Raw genomic sequence first — 15,505 nt, 5'->3', positions numbered from 1 at the left:
CAGCACTATGAACAGCAGCTCACGCTCACAGATGAACCGGAAAGTCACTTTGTCGAGAGTGATTCAATCATTCAATCAAGTGAAAATATATCCTGAAGCTTTGTAGATTAGTTCTGATACAGATAGTTGATATTCAGAACTACAGAAATGCACACCATCCTAGATATCTGCCATGGACATTTCTGAATCAAATAGATTTTGAAACAGCTAATGGAAAAAAGGAAGTTTTGATCTGAACAGGTCAGTTTCCTTAACATTGCACCAATTCAACTAAAATATAATACCTGGTATAAAAGCCAGCATGCAATAATTGCTAACAGGACACTAGTTTAGTGATCTGGCTGATGTATTATATCTGTGTCATGCATTCAGTGCTCATTCTCACCTGAAATCACAGCACGTGTCGTCACATCTCTCTCCTGAGCTGCTGGAGCACAAACTGAGCCTCCTGTTTTCATCCTCCAACATGAGCGCAGGAACCTCCTCCTTTATCATCACTGCTTGTGAAAGCGGGTCAAACATCAGTCAGACACAAATTCTGAAGAATATGAATGAATTATTATATATTTAATCAAGTATTATATCTGTATGAGTGTCTAGCTATGATGAAGAAAATTTAAATGAATTTTTATTATGTTTAGTTCAGTAATATGAAGGCAAGCAGAAAAAAAAAAAAAAAAAAAAACATTATCCAGATTTTACCTCCAAATAACTCAACAAAAAACTTTCAAAAAGAAACTCAGCCTATAAAATGCAGATACATTCGGAAATGCACAGATGTAACTACTGATATTAAGGTTGAGGATACACTAATGATAAAGAACAGGAGGAGACACATCACATGTCACAATGTACAGAAATTCAGACAATACGATAAGCGGGTGAGAGAGACCTCTTGTGGTGAGATGAATATACTGTTCTGGATGTCACACTTATTTGACCTTGAAATATCAAACCCAGTCAAGTCACCTTTATTTATATAGCACGTTTTACAATACAGTGTTTCAAAGCAGATTTACAGTGATAACAGGGAAATAATGCAACAAAGTTTGTTTTGGCTGTACAGCAGCTCTGGAGAAAACAGTGATGTCATCGTCCAGCTCAGTTCAGTACTCATACAAAGCTGTCAGTGCAGGCAGAGCAGTAACATTGTTGAATATTAAGGAGGCACATGTGCACGTCGTATTTACAAGCACAGACTCACAAATGCAGAAATTAGAAGTTCTGAATCAAACTAGACAAAACAACTAAGTTTATCCCTCTCAAATTATCACTGAACAACTGCATTACATATTATAGCATTTAGCCCACTAAAGATTAACACAGTTAGGCTAAACCCAAGGACAATTTACTGAAAATAAACAAAAGACGTAGATTTTATTATGACTGTAACCTGAGTGTCAGGAACATGAGACTCACCAAGCAGCAAATACAGAGAACAAAGCATGATAAAAGACTATGCATCGACGTCTCTTTCCCGCCGGAACACGCTCCCTCAGCTGGACTGGATTTAATAGGGGAAACTGCGAAAACGCGAGTAAAACTAACGAATTATACTAAAGGTTGGAATTGAATGTGTTCCTTACAACTTGTCAAATAAACCTAATCCATGGATACCGACATGTTATATCGTCATATTGTCCAGCCTTAAAACATAGTTTTTGTCAGTGTTTTTTTTATTTAAAAACACCCAATTATGCAGAATATAAGATGGAAAATATTTAACTGATGAGTTGTCAACATAATATATAACAATACAATACGGTATGATTTTACCTCAAAATCCAACAATTTGACACAAAATGATAACTGAAAAACCCATGTTTCTCTGCCATGAGTCCATCTGTTTCTGTGAATTGCACCGATCCATTTACTTTTTTTCTGTAGCTTTCAGCAGTTTTTAAATAAATACCTCAGGTTTTGTGTCCAAGCTACTTGTACAGTCAATCACAAAGCTCTTTCTCGTTTTGGATGTGTTTTGTGCGTTTTTCAAAACATTCACGCTGAAAACCAGTGCTGCCGCTCAGTCTTTTGCCACTCAGTGGGCGTTATCCTAGTCTTAACGGTCGACGGTGACGTCACGTGCATACCTATATGGAAACATAATGGCTAGCCCAGAGCCAATTTTCATTGAAGCTTTTATTGTTTACCAAAAGTTGTTGTTAATCGGGAGAGGGGGAATCCAAGAAATTGACTGAAAAACGCAGGACCACGTCTGTGGTCAGGAGGAGTCGAGTTGGATAATGCTTGTGTGTGCAGTGACCACTTTGTCAAAAGTTAATACAACTTGCATATGTAACCACTAACAAAAAGCTGTATGTCTCCATAGTTTTGTATGCTTTCATTTGTTTTCTGGAGTAGAAGGATGTCAGTGCCCGGTTGCATAAAGCACCTTAAAGGGTTAAGCCGAGTTCAGACTGCACGATTTTCAAAGCAGTCGGGTCACTGTTCTTTTCATACTGCATGACTATCTCGGCCAGCCGCTGCTGTGTTCAAACTACACGATGGATCGGCGACAGAAGGTTTCACACTGCATGACTTTACAATAGGAAGAATCGCCGACAACTCTGTCTGGCACGCAAACTGTTTCACAACCAAACACACGCGAGATGTGACAAGGAAACAATGTGATATCACGCGTGCAAGACCGGAGTTTTTATTATTATTATTATTATTATTATTATTAAAAACGGTAGCCCGCAAGAAGCTTGCAATATAAATTGCCAGTGCGCTGATTTGCAGCGAATATAAGAAAAAGAAAAGAAAAATTGGAGGAGGAAATGTTTGGGGAGACTGTGGATTGTGCGTTCTGCAATGAGAGTTGAAGGAAAATAAATAACTTTTCAATGTGCTGCTGTTGCGGATGGTCAAGCAAATGTTTGTGCTTTGTTTTTGTTTGATATAATTGTAATGTTTATGTGAATGAAGCCATGCTTGCTGATATTGTGGTCTATAACTCCTCCCCGAACTCCCCGCTGCTCTGTATCTTGCTCTCTCATTGGCTGTCAGTCATTGCCGATGTAGTTTTCAGTCAGAACACTTTTCACACAGCAGGATTTTGAATCGCAGACAGGTCCAGATATTTAGCATGCCAAATATCTCACGGGTGTCGGCGACTCGTCGGAGATTCTCTCATATCGCGTCTTTGCTCATGCACACTGCGTGATTGTCACTCGCGTGAACGAGCACCGATTTGCCTGTGGATTTCGGGCATTTGTCGGCGATTTCTCAAAACCTGTCGGCGAGCCAAATCGGGGATAAAATCGTGCAGTCTGAACTCGGCTTTAGTTAACCCATGTCGTTCTACACCCGTAAGACCTTCATTCATCTTCAGAACACAAATTAAGATATTTTCGATTAAATCTGATGGCTCAGCAAGGTCTGCATTCACAGCAATGACAATTCCACTCTCAAGATCCATAAAGGTACTAAAACAATTAAAACAGTTCATGTGAGTTCAGTGGTTGCACCTTAATATTATAAAGTGACGAATACTTTTTGTGCGCCAAAAAAAAAAAAAAAAAGAGACTTTCATGAGACTGTTGAACAATATAGTACCACTGATTCGATTCTTAAGGCAGTAACACACCAAGCCAATGGTCGGCCGTCGGGCAGTTTTTGTTCGTCGGCCGCCTAAGTTTTCTCAGTGTGTTCCACAACGTCGGCTGAAGTTGGTCCTCGCCGGCTTGTTTTCGGCCGATTCGAAATGTTGAATCAGCGTCGGAGCTCGTCGGTCTGTCGGGCCATCTGATTGTTCCGATTGGCTGTTCAGATACTGCCACCTGCTGGTACAGAAAGTAATTTCATCTCACGCAGGCGAAGAACGGATGTGCTACTTGGCCGTCGGCTGTTTAGCGTTGGTTTGGTGTGTCAGGCCAACTTTGGACACAGACGCTGCCGACGTGAGCCAACCCCGCAGTCTACTTTCGTCACCACTAGTTCATCGGCGTTGGCTTGATGTGTTCTGGTCTTTAAAGCTCTGAAGCAGTGTTTTGAAATCAGCCCATAACTATATTGTTGAAAAGTCATTATTTTGTTTTTTGGCACACAAAAAGTATTCTCGTCACTTTATAATATTAAGGTAGAACCACTGTACTCACATGAACTGTTTTAAATATGTTTTTAGTACATTAATGGATCTTGAGAGAGGAATTACCATCGCTGTGAATGCAGACCTCACTCAGCCATCGGATTTCATCAAAAAATATCTTAATTTGTGTTCCGAAGATGAATGAAGGCCTTAGGGGTGGAGAACGACAGGGTGAGTAATAAAATACATTATTTTCATTTTTGGGTGAACTAACCCTTTAAGTGTAATTTTCATTAGTAGGCTATAACATGTTTTGAAAAAACTTCACCTTAACTGTTACACGGAGAGAGCAGGGGCCTGTACCATGATGGTAGTTGAACAAACTCAGGGTTATAGGATTAGTTTCGAGTTGACAAAACCAAACCACTCCAATCCAGCTTTGTTGGTACCATGATGCTGATCATCAACTTTCTCTGTCAACTCAGGCTTTGATCCTGAGTCTGTGGAGCATGTGCACATTATTGTGTGACATCAGTGGCAAACAGCCAATCACATGCCTTGCAACAGAGATAAACAATGATTCACTTCTCGCGAGAGAGCCAGCGCTATTCAAAACTCTTTTGAAGAAGATAAAGAGATTGAAGAAAATGAAGAATTTATAATAATTCACACTAAAGAAAATAAAAGAAATTATCTTACTCTATCAGTGCAAGTGAAACTCGTAAAGTTAGTTTATTTAGATAATATATAGTGATAGAGACATGTAAGGTCACATAGTCACATTTAAAGTTTATATACAGCTGATTTATATTACATATTATTTGTACATATTAATATTAATTGAAACTAAATGCTTAACTGTTAAACTAAAATTGCTTGTGTCTAATGGATTAATAATAATAATAATATAGATCATAATTATCATAAAATAATTCTAATTATCATTAAAGCCAGACAATTTCATCTTTTAAATATTTGTTTTTACTATACAGTGACCTTTAATTTGGAGGAAGTGAAACTGGGAGAGTGACTTTACTGTGTTGGATGTGTCACTATCACTTTGCTCTCATCAGATTGGTCTAATTTCAGTTTGAGATCTCTTATCCAGAACATAACCTGCCCCGGAGCAGGTTAGCTGTGGAGCGTAAGTTACTATGGTGATGAACACTGCTAAAAGCCAAGTCACTGTCATGGTACCTAAAACCCAGGATTGGCGCAAACTAATCTGAAACTTACCTGGCTAGCCAGCTAATCCGGCTTCACGGTACAGGCCCCAGGTCTAATGTGACATGATTGGCCACTTTATATGATAAACATTTTAATTTAAAAATTTACTCACTGATCAAATTATATATGTAGCATACCCTGTCTGTATTAACAAATTATGTATCCATGGAAACAATATAATTTTATAATGGCAAAACCGGGGTCGCTGTTGTGAAACATTTCACGGTTTCCCTGTTTAAAGGGATTATATCAAAGACTTTATTTGCAGTCATTCCCATAGGTAAGGGGAAATCAGGCCTAAAGTACAGTCTTGATGACAACCCAGTAACTTTTTTTTAGCCTTTCTCGGCAAACGTGAAAATCCTGAAAGATTGTTCCACTGGGTGACACTTCAATGACAACCGTTCGGCTCGGCCTGACGGTGGAAAAGCGGCTACATGATATCCTCCTGTGGGCCTGTCCTTGAGACAACACACATTAGGGAATAACCTTGTTTTACACTGATGGGGAGCACAAGCTCAGTTGCATTTAAAGGCAGAATAAAAAAAAACAACAGCAGTTAAAACAAGGTATAATAAAAAAATAAATAAAGATCCATGGGACATTTTAAGCTGAAACTTAAACAGTCTGGGGACCCCTGAGACGTATATTACATCTTGTAAAAAGGGTCATAATAGGTCACCTTTAAGCAATTCCTCATACTGTACTCTTGATTGCTTTGATCCATTTCCTAATCACACCCGGAGTGATAATTTCCCATCGGTGCCAATTCTTGGATTAGCTGAAGTCTTTTTCATATTAGTGTTGTCACGATACCAAAATTTTGACTTCGATACGATACCCAACTTCAGTATCACGATACCGATACTTAAACGATACTATGGCAAAAACCTAAAACAGTAGGAAAAGTAAATAAATAACATATGACAGAACTGTGGCTAGTGGTTTCCCAAAGTAACTAGCCACTCAGCATTTTTATTGGCCACAATTTTGATGTTGGTAAATTACATTTTATATGATTAAAGCTGACTTTTTTATGCTTAAATTACTTTGAGTCATTTTACTTGATTTAGAAGATTTAAAACACTTTCAAACTTTTAAATGCAGACTGACCACCCAAATCAAGATTACATTTTATATCAGCTGGTATGTACAGGTGGGCAAGAGGTGGACAATGTATGAGCATGAGCTAGTATGAGAACAAGTTATTTGTGTTATGCTATATAAAAGAACAAAGAAGCAAATTACAAAAACAGTAGTAAATTAAAAATAATCTTTTTTCAGATACACTAGGTTTATTTAACATATTTAACAGCTTTTGTTGTTTGATTAACATTAATGATGGACAGGCCTATTTAATTGGGCTGCTGAATGCATGGACGTAACTGACAAATATCCAGTTATTACCCACCTGTTTACGTCCACTTAAGCCATAACCGACTGTATTCACGCGAGATACTCCACATGATGGACATTTAGACATCTGTGTGCACGTGTATTTGACTATTCAGACGCGTGGAAAACTGATCGCGCGCGCGCGAGAGACAGAGAGAGAGAGAGAGAGAGAGAGAGCGAGAGCGCTTCTGTTGTGTGTCATTCAGCGCAATTCCGCCTATCCCTCCTTCACTAACTGCATGTAAATAACGAATTGTGTGATTGGATTGTAATTTTGTGCTACGACGATCTTCGACGACCATTTGGCTGTAAACTTAAATTATATTCAACTCGCCAAAGTGGCTAGTGGGAGTGGCTGTCATCAAGCCCTGCATGTAAGTGTTTTGACAGTGAGAATATTGATTACTGTAAATAATTAGAGCAATGTTATTAAAGCATAAATTGGTTTAATATAATTGTATAGTCCCTTCACATATTTGTTTTTTAAAATTAATTTTATTTTAGCAACCAGATATCACTTATTAGACTCAATAATACACCTCTTTGCGGATGTCTGCTTGCATGAGTAATATAAATAACACTCATTTAATTTTTGAGAGCATAAACATAACGCTGGTATCACATTCACTAACCTGTCGCTCTTTAAATTCTCTGTACAAATCGGGATGTTTGGCAAGTTGGATGCTCCCTTCGCTTGCGTTATTTTGTAACGTATTTTGCAGACGGGCTTTGTGGTGTCCGTGGGCTTGCCCTGACTGTCGGCAATGTAAGCAAAATAATGCCATATTTTGCTTTGTGAATCTGCGGTTGCGCAGTTGACAGGAATAAACACGCACTCAATGTGCCTCAGAAGCAGCGCGCTGCACACACACTGCTCCCTGCTGTCGCACATTAGGAAATACAGCTGGCATTCAAAGTACCGGTACTAATAAAATGAAGAACCGTACCGTTTCTAAAAGCAGGGTATCGCGATACCTTTCTAGTACCGGTATATCGTGCAACACTATTTCATATGCTTTTTCAGTTTGCTGTAATAATGTATCCTTAGCTGCCTATGATATCCCACTATCCTGTGAATTCATTCAGTGACAGTTGGGCTAAAACAATAAAAATATCTGAAATTTGCATGTGGTGGTCAGTTTGTGTAAATGTACGTTTTTGGCCAACTTGTCCCTCTTTTGATGTCATTAGTCAGTGCAGTAATTAAACACCTGCTTATCAAACTCAAGTATTTCAGTACATTAAAAATTTACGCTACCTCAGAAGTCTGTCCAAAATCAAGTTTGCAGGCATCATTTGCATGCACATTAACCATAAAGTCATTGTCTGATAGGACAGCAAGGCAACAAGCTTACCCAAGCAAGGCAACAATCCCAGGCATTCAGATGCAGCCACAACCTAGGATCCATATTTACCAGTAAAGCAATTCAAATTGTTGTGAAGACAGACGCACACTGTAAAAAAATTCATGATAATTTTCTTTAGTCAAATAAACAATGTGGTTCAGGTAGTAGTATTTTGAGTTTATTAAATAAATCTCCATCAAAATGTATTAACTCAAATTTGTAATTTCAATGAACTATTATCTGGTTGCCTTAAGTTAAAACATTAACTATTATGGTTGAAACTATGGAGTCAAATTAATGCCTTAAAGTTTTGCACAAAAAATAAAGTTTTGCAAAAAAAAAAAAAATGGTTTTGCAAACGAAAATAATAAATTGCAAAATAAAAACGTAGTGCAAAAATAAAAATATAATCAATTACAAAAATCAAAGACAGCTGTAATCCTATTTTATCTTTGCCACATTTTTCATGCTCAAACCTACTAAATCATTTGCAACGCTCATTTTATTCTGCGTTTCAGTCAAGCGTGCGCTCACGATACCGGTTTTCCTTTGCGCTGCACTGTTCTGTGCGGTTCTCTTTATGGCACTGGTTTGACGTGGGGGTGGAGTCAATAAACGGGGGCACGCCCCTGCGAAACACGTCATCGGCAGGAGACGCAGATAGCAACAGAACAGATCAAGCATAGATACGGAGCACATTTCTTATAATCTGAAAACCACGCCCACCGGGGGAAAAACAATCCAACCATCTCCATTGACTTTGTATTGCGTGAGGCTGCCTTCTTGTCTTTTCTGATTCATTACAAAAACAGAACAATGCCTAAAAGCTGCTGTGTGACAAGGTGTACAGCTAACAAGCTAAAAAAACCCAGAAATAAGTTTTTATAAGCTGTCGATCCCAAAAAAAAAAAAACCCCGAATGTTTAAGGACACAAAAGTGGATACAGGCAGTGAGACAGAGCACAACGGTTCATATTATATGCATTGGAGGGGGTCATAATCGGCGACAACATATGCTAAACAAACCAAAAAAAAAAAAAAAAATCATTATTTTTAACCATGTCATAGAATTATTTCACCTGTCGCCGATGACGTTCCCCTCCTATGCATGTCAGGACCCCCACACTTTTGATAAGGGCTGCTTCAAATCAGTCACAATATATCTTTCAGCTTAGGTTAGTTTTCGTGAGAATTTGTAGTTTATGGACTGTTTTGATTTCGGTAATTACATCTAGAAAGTTAAAAGCATTGATGGCATCTATAAAAGATATCTAAATGCGAAACTAAAGTTATTGCCTCTACCGCGACACAGTTGGAGGACGCGCGAGAGGAGACCTGCGCGTTTAATTGGTATCTGTATACTGTAATACTGCATTTAAACTCCCCCCTCCAGATATCCATGTCTAATCAAATGGAGAACATTCTGCAGATATTGTAATAATAAATTAGCCATCAGTGATTGTGAAAGGGAGGCAGATTAAGTCAACTGCAATTTGTGTAGTGCATTTACAATAAACAAGAAAATAGAAATGCTAAAGAGGATGCGCCCCTTCTGCTCTTCCAGGCCGTTTTGAGGTGTTCTACAAAAGATGTTTCCTCACCAACTGACAACGTGTGCTCTGACATGAGGACAGAATGTATTGCATTATAAAATTTTCCATTGAGATCAGAGAGAACACTAGATCCATTTTACAATTCCCATTTCTCTCATTTGTAATTAAAGGGGGGAAAAATGTCACTTCTATGTACTTATTAGCGATGTGACTATGATCAGTGAAGGACAAATACGAATCATTTATATGACAAGATGATTTTCCATTACACCTTTAAAAAGAAAAGAAAAAAAAATTCTCACATTATATATCACACATAATGATTCTTAAATGACACCATTCTATAGATGTGCGCTATACCTGGAACGCAGGCCACTAGTCTGAAGGAAGTAACAGTCTGGTGTGGCTGCTGAGTTATCAAGGCAGACACGATCCTGCCGTCCATAACTTGCATATTGAACAGCAATAATATCATCCTCTGAAACACAAACAGGCATTCATGATCATTTCATAAGTGATGGTTAGCCAGCAATAAATAAATAAATAAAAAAATAATAATTCTTACAGTCAATGACACATTTGTTGACTTGACAGGTTATGGTTCTCACTACAGTCATGTTGCAGAATAGGAATGAGTCAATATTAACAGGATTTACAAAGAATGTTATGATCAAATTTAGGATGTAAACGAAGCGCATCAAGTCACTGACTCAATGGGCTACAATAATAAGAGACAGCCAGGTATTTAAAAGTCCCAACACAAGGGTCAGAGAAAACGTCATTAGTTGCAGGAACAGCTCTTTCTTCCATCACACCTGATACATAAGAGACAAGTGCTTAAGAATGAAACCTACAAAAAGCATTTTTTTTCTTGCACAGAAGTGCACAAAAAACAAACAAACAACCAAACAAACAAGTTCTGTTAATCCTACTGAGCAGACATAGTAGTGAGAGTTGTTTCTTGGGAGCATTGAACATTTGAGATCTGATTAGCTGGTCTTCCAGTAGAGCATGTTGTGCCATCAGTCCGTCCATAGTTGGCTTCAATGACAGTTATGTATCCCCAGTCTGACAAAGGAAAGAGATTGAGTAACAAGTTCAAACACACTGTGAATGAATCTGGATTACTCACCACAGCTGAGATCTGCAGATCCTTCTTCACAGGCCACTGTTGTTATTGCACTTGCAGAGATGAAGTATGCTGTGTAGGTGAGAAGATACAGAAAAATTATTTGAAATGACTTTGACCTGTAGGCTACTTCAAGTTGTTTTTTTTTAAAATGACATTGTACTTTTATAATGGCACAAATTACCATGTTGACACAGCAACAGCAGCACTGTAAAAAGAAACAAAGAGAAAATGAAATCATTGAATTGAAAATACTGAATTGCATGTGATGTTGGAGGTATTTACAAGTGATCCAGTTTATCTTTTTCACCAGCATCGTAGAGTTGTACTGTTTAAAACAAACTGATTGTAGGATTGGATTGATATTCTGATATTTAATGCAATGAACTTACTAATCGTTTTATGGAGAATATAATGTAGAGCCGTCAGTTCTTGCCTTCACCCAGTTCCTGACACACTAGGAGACTTGATTTTCTATAGGCTAGGCCTACATGAATTTAGAAATTTTAAAATTAAATGATCGCATTCACTTTGCGCCTAATTGCACGGGCAATAAAAACGCTGTAAGGCTCAAAGGACAACTGCATGGCGAGTAGCCCTGGGGAATTCCACACAAAATGTCATCCTTATGGTGATTGATATGATAGATAGAGATTTTATATATATATATATATATATATATATATATATATATATATATATATATATATATATATATATATATATAATATGCACAGGTGGGCACTCTTAGATGTGCTAGCAACCTGCAAAGCACCATTTTAACCATTTAAAACAAGCCTAGTTTATGAATTAAGCAACAATTTCATTTGGATTTCATTTAAAACATTATAAAACACATAGGAACTGCATCATCAGGACTGGACACTGTAGGATAAAGGTTTACACATTTTAACACATTTAGATAAGCTTATTAAGAATGATGATGATTGATGATGATTGATGATGATGATGATGATGATTGATGATGATGATGATGATCAAAATGATGAAGATGAGCAAAAAAAGCGAATGAGCAGAAACACATGGCGTCACTGCTGCAGCGCGAAATGCGGCTGGAGGACAGGGAGAGGTTTTCTATATAAGAATCCTATGACAAACAAAAATTCCTATGTTTTGCAAGTGATGGACAGATTGAGGCTTTGCTAAACACTGAAACAGTTAAAAGCAAATGTGCCTTAATGTGTCGAGGCTTCGTAACAATCTGACCCGTCTCCACTGTGACCCCTAGTGGCCAGAACAGTGTAAATGCAACAAAACTCAGGCCAAACATGCATAAAAACACCCTTTACAAATCTATTGCAAAAGTTTTATTGAAACTAAAATCTATTAAATGCAATTAACTAAACATCTAATAAGATTAAATATTAAGTGTAATACGAGTTCTATTATCAGGGCGTGTTTTCTTTGTTCCATGGCTCAAGCTATACAGGCAAATAAGAGATTAGTTTCTTGAAACTATGCCTCGTAAACACAAATAACGTCTCTCACCCAATATCCCAGCTCCACTCAAAACCATTCACTCTTGCTGAAAAACCAAACTTTGCCCTCAGACATCACACAAAAGCCCTCAAAAACACACACACACTACAACATCTTACACACTGGTGAGATAAATTCAAAATATTGCTACAAAACCAAAACCAGTAATAGCCTAAGTTGTGTTGTGGTTCTCCCCCTCAAGGAACTTTTCACATGATGAACACGTGTATACATTTGCACATTTTTATTCCTTAATGCACTGTGCAGTACAATATACCAAACAACAACATAAAATATTCTGCCCCAGCATCACATCTTTGCCCCAACCAGCTACATCTGAGCCTGCTTCAGCTTTCCACAAGGAGACAGCGAGTGAAGCGGCAACTTCACTTCAAGAGGCTTCCCTTTTCCAGGACACCGACACAAATATTTCATCACAGGAGTGTAGCGGTGAGACTTCCACAACACAAATCAGCACAATGCCAAAAGACTTGTCTGCAATTGATGAACCACCCTCACAACATGAGATGACCGCATTTCCTTACACTAAATTTGCCGTAAAGAATCGTTGCTTTTCCCAAAAATGGTACAATGAATTCACACGGCTTGAATAAAGTTCAACAAATAATGCTGTGTTTTGCAAAGCATGTCGCCATTATCCCAACCCGTGTGCAGACAAATCATTCATCTGCAATGGGTTCAAAGACTGGAAACACCTCCGCAGGTCATGTATCAGACACCAAGCCAGCAAATCACATTCCCTTTCTCTTTGTAAATATGAGGCCTGTAAAGCGACCCGTACCCAAGGGACTGTTTTAAAGCAGCTCTTTCGGGGTGACCAAACATTTGTGGAGAAAAACCGTGAACACATGAAAGTGGTCATTGACATTGTTATGTTTTGTGCAAAACAAGGCATTGCTTTATGTGGCCACAGAGTGAATGAAGAGGCCTTAAATAAGGGCACTTTTTTGGAACTGTTTAGCTTAATTGCATGGCCCAAAGCATGACCCAAACGTACAAAATCGTCTCCAGGAGTTACCCAAAAACGCCCAACTAGTGCAGAAATTCAGAAAGAGTTGCTTGAATGTGCAGCCTCCCTGCTTCTACGAAACATCAAGGCCGAGTTGATTTTAAAATACAGATGTTAAAGGTACAATATGTAAAATTTTTGCAGTAAAATATCCAAAAACCACTAGGCTAGTGTTATATATTTTGTCCAGCTGATTACTAACAGTATCTCTAATGTTTTCAACTACTTGTAAATCATGAGAAAATTCCCATTCTAAACAGTGACCCGAGGCGTTTCTCAATGTCAAGGATACTTCCTTGGCAGGACTGGTCCTTTCAAGTCACTTCCTTCAGAGGCTAGGCGAGGCTCCTCTTTAGCATTCGGAGAACACGTAAATGGAACAGACTAGCAAGTGCACGTCATTGCGTCATTACGTCAGTGAAAAGGTCTAAAAAAAGACGAGAAAGCTATGAATAATGCTGTGAATGGTATAATGGTATAATATTAACGTTAAATTACTTTGGACAACTGCCGGTGACGGCAACCAAGCTAACTGTTAAATGACGGTCCGGTTCAGTTAGCCATCAATAACATAATTTGTATTTGTATAATTTATAATATCAATACGGTAGTAATTTGTACTGGCATTTAAACGTTGAACTTTATTTATCTGACATATTTACTACAGTTATAACAAATGTTTGGTAATGAAAATATACTTACATTTGAAAGCATATTGCCCACTAACGTCCGACATTTATTTATTTTTTTTTAATTTTTTGAACAAGAGCACAAAGCGTGCATAGAATTGTGGGTGATTTGAGAGCGCGAAGGCTACACATATGCATCCTTTCCTGTATATGGGATATTTTTTGAACATAGGACCTTGTTTGAAATTCTGAGGATCCTCGACATTGTCCTTTGATGGATGTCGATGACGTAGCATCCTCGAAATTCTGGCTTCCGAGGATCCTTCCTTGACATTGAAAAATGCCTCTGGGGCAGTGCAGTCGCCTGTCAATGACGTCAGTTACCCTTTGTTACCGCCTTTACTGATGTAGAAACCACATGACAACAGTGCCGTGGACAAATGCGGAAGTAGTGTCTAGCATCCAGCAAACCACTAGCTAGCAATTCCTTATTTACTTCTTGCACATTTTATGGTGGATTGTGTTACTTATTTATGGAACATAATTACTGTTTACCATCTGCCGCTGGTTCTGTCGACAAGGACAGCTCCCGTAAACTCATGACCGGAAAAGCGGAAACGGCGCCGGCGACTGTGTCATAATAAAAGTCCCGCTGCTCGTGAGGCGTGTGTTGATCAATCGCTCCAGCTCCTCGTTCAGCTCCCACAACACTCGGTCCTGCTCTGCTTCATACTACAGTAACGTTAATAATCGCATCCACGAACATGAGTTCTTCCAGACTCCAATCCCTATTCTTTTGCACCGTCCATTGAGTTGGAGACCACATGTACCAAGTTTCCGCTCTAAAACTTGGCGTCATCGAAGTACGCCTTTATTTTGAATAGGCTACTAGCGACCTCTAGCGGAAAAAAATATCTCAAATTGTACCTTTAAGTTGTCTTTTATTTATAAGTGATAATGTGTTCTGTTGAAATGAAGTAAACATGCTGTAATTTAGGTTTTAAAATACAGATGTTAAGCTGTCTTTTATTTATGTGACAAATCAATCTTTAAAATTTCATGCAATGAATATTGAGTTGTCACAAGAGTGGCCATTTAACAGAGAGTGCTTAACTGTCGGTCACTGAAGCCCTGTGGATTGCGAAAGCTGATTTCAAATCATCAGTTCTCATTCTCTTGGATCTGTCTGATGCCTTCGACACTGTGAATCATCAAATCTTTCTGTCCACCCTGTCATCACTGAGCATCACAGGAACTCCACTTCACTGGAGAGGGGAGGTATCCAAACACATCAACTGATCACGGGCGTTCCTCAGGGTTCAGTTCTTGGACCTCTCCTCTTCTCCATATACACTACATCACTGGGTCCCATCATACAGGCACATGGTTTCTCCTACCATTGCTATGCTGATGACACACAGCTCTACCTTTCATTTAAACCAGATGATCCCACAGTAGCTGATACCACAAATCGCAAGCTGTCTGACAGACATCTCGCCATGGATGAAAGAACATCACCTGCAGCTCAACCTGGAAATACAACTGAGCAGACCGGAGCATTTTAACTTCACTAGCGCAGTTGCTTTGGTTGCGGGGTTTCTGGGGTAACCGCTGCATTCTGCTGTTCCAGCGCCCTCTGCTGTCAGAGAGTGAACGTGCACTTTCA

The sequence above is a fragment of the Chanodichthys erythropterus genome, chromosome 18 (assembly GCF_024489055.1).
Source record: "Chanodichthys erythropterus isolate Z2021 chromosome 18, ASM2448905v1, whole genome shotgun sequence".
NCBI lineage: Eukaryota > Metazoa > Chordata > Actinopteri > Cypriniformes > Xenocyprididae > Chanodichthys > Chanodichthys erythropterus.
Note: the sequence above shows the minus strand (reverse complement) of the source record.